This window comes from Erythrolamprus reginae (assembly GCF_031021105.1).
Source record: "Erythrolamprus reginae isolate rEryReg1 chromosome 13 unlocalized genomic scaffold, rEryReg1.hap1 SUPER_13_unloc_6, whole genome shotgun sequence".
Taxonomy (NCBI): domain Eukaryota; kingdom Metazoa; phylum Chordata; class Lepidosauria; order Squamata; family Dipsadidae; genus Erythrolamprus; species Erythrolamprus reginae.
The window spans coordinates 1,955-7,223 of record NW_027248450.1 but is presented as its reverse complement, the minus strand read 5'-3'; positions in this window follow the sequence as shown (position 1 = coordinate 7,223).

The window sequence follows — 5,269 nt, the reverse complement described above, 5'->3', positions numbered from 1 at the left end:
GGGGTGACTCAATCAATCTCCTTCCTCATCCTAAAGAAGAATTAGAAGAATTCAGAGGATTTTCAAAAGGTGGGATATGATTCAGTTGCCTTCCTGATTGAAACACGGCTTCAGGTGGAAAGGAGAGATATATACATGCAAGAACACAGACTCTGCCTGTCCCCAAACTCCATATTTCTCTGCTGCCCAAAGTCTCCCCTGGAAGATTCAGCCAAAGAGCAGAGCTGAAACTTTCATCATACTTCTCCCTCCCAAGAGAGATCCCTGGATAATTCAACTTTGCAGAATTTTCCAGAGAGAAATGAAAAGGAAATAATCCCCATATGGCTCATAATGGCAGGGGCAGAGATGGAATTAAATCGGTCATCTAGAATTGAGAGGTTTGGGAGCTCCATGCTTGAAACTGACCCCAGAGGGAATACACGGCAACTGTGGCTGAAGAAACAAACAAATCTGAGATTTGTTAGCATGAAGACAAAATCCCAGGGGCCAGTTAATGCCAGAGCATCTCACAGAGCTGAAATAGCTGCCTGCTGAGTTAAAGCCAACATGTATTTAACTTTATTTTGAAAGTTAAAGCTCAAAGGCTCCACACAAAAGGGCTGATGCAACTTTAGTGAAAAACTAGTTGCCAAAACTTTGCAAAGTTTAAAAAATAACCCTTTCTCTATTTCACACACACACACAAAAAAAAAAAACCCTAGAGAGAAGTTAGAAAAAAACTGGCTAGTTTAGCAATCTGAAGATGAGTGGACTTCAACTCCCAGAATTCCACAGTCAGCATGCAGGGATCTTCCTCCCCTGGGCCTTTCCATGCTTTAGCTGTCCTTCTCACTGCCTGTAGCGGGCAGTCTGGGCTCTCGCTTTTAAATTCTAACTGGCTTCCTCAGAAAGTGAGTTGGACAAGTGCAGACTTAGTACAAATTTGACAGTGTTGAGGAAATTATTTGTTTAGTAGAGTGATGGCATTTGGGACAAAAACTGTTCTTGTGTCTAGTTGTCTTGGTGTGCAGTGCTCTGTAGCGATGTTTTGAGGATGGGAGTTGAAATAATTTGTGTCCAGGATGCGAGGGGTCAGTAATTATTTTCACCGCCCTCTTTTTGACTCGTGCAGTATACAGGTCCTCAATGGAAGGTAGGTTGACAGCAATTGTTTTTTCTGCAGTTCTGATTCTCCTCTAAAGTCTGTGTCGGTCTTGTTGGGTTGCAGCACCAAACCAGACAGTTCTAGAGGTGCAAATGACAGACTCAGTGATTCCTCCGTAGAACTAATACAAACCCCCTCTCTCCTGTCTGCCACACAGTCCTGAGGACAAGGGATTTGGGGGCGGCTAAGTCTGTGTGCAGGGAGTCGACTGGGTCTCTGCAGGTTTCCAGAAAGGAGAAGATTGATCCCAGCCTGCCCTGCTTTCTGCCTCCACCATCCAATGCAGAGCGCAGGAAGACTCCTTAGTGGGAGGAGGAAGGGACCCCAGAGACCCCTTGGGCCCCTCTTTCCAGGACGAGCTTCCCATTGGGGCCCTTTCACCCAATTCCTGCAATGCACAAGTGGCAGAACTCCTGGCTGACCCACAAGTACAGCCAGCTGCGATGAGGAAAGGGAGGTTTTATAGGTGTTATTGCAGGAAGTCCAGATTATTCTTCCTGCAACTCTGAAAAAAATTGCACTGCTTGAAAAAGAGGAACTTATTGACATCCATTAAGGACATTAATAGCCTTTGTCATTGCCCCCTCGGAGTCTGAATCTTCAGGGGAGGATGAGCTGGAACAAGAGCCGACAGAGATGGAGAGGGGGGCTCCGTTGGCCTTGGAGGGAACTGGGGAAGGGCAGAGTCAGTCCAGGCAAGGCTGTTCAGGATTAGAAAGGCTTGCAGACAGGGAGGAGGAGGGGGGGAGAGGAGGAGGAGAGGCAGAGCTCAGGCGAAGAGCAAGGATCACCCCCTCCTGATCCCAGAGCACAGAGAGAAGGGGAGATCAACACAGACTGAGCCCTAAGTGGGAGGAGAGCCCCGCCCCCCTTCGCAAGGCACACCTGGGGACTGAGATGGAAGGAGGGGGCAGTGGTAGGGGCATTTTTCAGGAACAAGCCTTGAATCTGTGGAGTCTCATGGACCCTTACCAGTGATAGGCTTCTACAGGAACGGTCAGGAATGCAGTTCCAGTAGCAAAATTTGGAGCTCCACCCCAAAGCACCCAATTTGCACTGAAAGTTGAATGTATTATGTGAATGTAGATAAATTAATGAACAAGTGTTATAGATACACAGAAAATATACCAATAAACAACATTGATAAATGAATATTGTTTGGTGTTTAGGTCTTGTTATGTAATGTCATGTGGTGTCTTTTGAAAGATGGTTTTGTACATATGTATATTTGTATTTATATGTTTTTAAAACTGTTCAATAAAATATATTTTCCTTTAAAAAAAAGTATATGGAATAAAAAGAAAAAACGGGGAGTGAAAGGCCTTGGGAAGATCTGGGGCTAAATGACTTGGGGAGGGAGAGAGAAGGAGGGAGAGAGGAAGGAGGAGGAAAGGATGGAGGGAAGAGAAAAATACAGGGAAGGGAGGAGTGGTGGGATTTAGCCGGTTCTCCCTGGTTCAGGTGGTTGGGATTTCGACCCTATGTAGAGACATATGTAGGTTCCGTTGCGTGGGCGGAGGGTTGGACTAGATGACCTGCAAGGTCCCTTCCAACTCTGTTCATGTGTTCACCTGAACCACATGAATTGTCTGACCCTGACCCGTCCTTCTGGCCTCCCCTGCCTGGCCCCGCCCTGCCTCACTCCTTTCCTTCTGAGCGCCCTCCCTCCCCCCAGAAAACGACCTGTCTCAAGATCCCGTGGATCCCTTGGGCTCAGGCAGTGGGATTCCCCGCCGGTTCCCTCTCTGCGCCAAGCGAAGGAATCGAAAAAAGGCTGCTGAGCCCAGAATGGAGTTTCCTCGAAATTAGGAATTATGAGCTTCCAGAAAGGAGTAGGACCAATGGTAATTCTCCCTTCTGCAGCGTCATCGGTCTCCGGGCAAACTCTCCCTTGACTTCAGCCCCTGGAGGAGAGAGTTCCGCCCAGAGAAGCCAAAATCCCCCCTCCCACTTTCCCCGCTTCTCTCTCTCCTCCTTCAGGTGAAGCCACAAAGGACTCTGCCCAGAAGCCGATGACGCTCAAGCAGGGAGAATTCCCATTGGCGCTGTTCCTCGTTCTGGCCCCGCCCACCTCCAACGGCCGAGATAAACGCTTCCTCGCGACACCCGCGCCCCCCCCCATGCGGATTCTTTCTCTGGGGCTGGAAACATCTGGCTGCACACACACATAGAGACACACAGAAAAAGAGAGAGAGAGAGAGACACGTTTTCCCTCAGGGAAATTTGCATAATCCATCGTAAAACAAAAGGTTCCTTTTAATTATTTTTATTATCATGGCATAAAATAGAAAATAAAAGTAGTAAAGAAACGAGGAAGGGGGAAAGAGGGGGGAGAAAAAGTGGAATAAAGAGGGGGGGAAGAAAGGGAGAGGAAAGGAAAAAGAAAAGGAAAGGAAAGAAGATAGAGTAAGGACAGAAGGAGAAAGGAAAGGAAAAGAAGGTGAAGGAAAAGAAAGGAAAGAAGATAGAAGAAGAGAATATGCAAAAAAGAAAGGGAAAGGAAAGGAAGATAGAAGAAGGACAGAAAGGGAAAGGAAAGAGAAAGAAAGCAAAAGGAAAGGGAAAGAGAAATGAAGGGGGAGGGGGAAAGAAAAAGGAGCTAGAAGAAGGACAGAAAGGAAAAGGAAAGAAAAAGAAAGGGAAAGAATAAGGGAAAGGGAAAGGAATGGGGAGAGGAGGGAAAGAGAAAGGAAAGGAAGATAGAAGAAGGACAGAAAGGGAAAGGAAAGAGAAAGAAAGCAAAAGGAAAGGGAAAGAGAAATGAAGGGGGAGGGGGAAAGGAAAAGGAGCTAGAAGAAGGACAGAAAGGGAAAGGAAAGAAAAAGAAAGGGAAAGAATAAGGGAAAGGGAAAGGAAGGGGGAGAGGAGGGAAAGAGAAAGGAAAGAAGACAGAGGAAGGACAGAAAGGGAAAGGGGTGGAGTGGGGCAGAAGGGCTGAAGAGCCAAGTCTCAGGATCTCCGGGATCCCTTTGGATCAGGCAGTGGGTCCCGCTGGTTCCCCCTCTGCCTGAAGGGAAGGGGTCGCCACGGGAAGAATGCATAGATTCGGGGGTTGAGAGGGGAAAGGGGGGGTTCATTTCAAAGCCTGATCTTAGCTGGCTGCCCTAACTGGTGATGGGGGGGGGTTAAAAAGAAAGAAAAGAGAGAGAAACGGAGGGGTGGGGGTGGGCTGATGAGGAGAGAGAAGACAACTCGTATCCCCCATGCACGGCTGCTCCCAGTCCAGGGAGAGGGCACAATTGAGAGGCGCCCTGGATCCTAAGATCTGCGTTGCCTCCAAAGTAAAAAAAACTCCTTAGCTGCTGGCTGACCGTTTGCTTTATGCACCTCGGGAAAGCGGCGCTGATTGGCCACCGCAGCCTGCTTGATTCTCCTCGCCCTCCCTTTGCCCCATCCCGGCTAGCCTGCTGGCTAGCATAACAACGCATGCGCAAATGATTTAAAAATAAATAAATTTAAAACTTTATTTTTTTTAAGATGTGATCCTGCCGGTCTGCTAAAAAGTTCATTAATCCCATAGCGGTCCCTCCCCCCTTGTGGGCAGCAGCCCATGACGGGGTCTCGGGTGTTGTGGGCGGGGATGGAGACGGAGGGTCACGGAAGGGGGAAGGAGAGGAAGGGGGTGGATGGGCGGCTTGCTCAGCTGGATGCAAAGCCCCGTATGCTGACGTGAACTCTCGGGGCGAAAGAAGCAGGGCCCCCTCCCTTCTCTTAAAGGTGCAGCCGCCGCTACCATGCGCTTGACAGGGGCAAAAAATAGGGGGGGGGGAGAGAGAAAAAATCCTGTCAGGTTGTTTGGACGGGAGGGGGGGGTGAATGGTCATAGCCGGGAAACAGCCCTTGCAAAGGAGAGAGCCCCAAAAGGAGGGAGACCCCCACCCACAAATACAAATGAGGCAGGCAGGATCCCTGTACATCCCCCCTTGTGGGGCCCCCTTGCCTCGGAGCCGTGTTTCCTCAGGTCGCGCCATTGGCCTGCACGCTAGCTTGGTGTCTTTTAAGACGCTCTCCGCTGCCAGCCAGGCCTCCCACAGCGTTGCCGGGAAGAGAGTTTGGAGAGGCGACCCTGAGGTAAACATGGCATCGCCGGCTTCCGGTTTACCATCAGCCGCCATCTTCCCA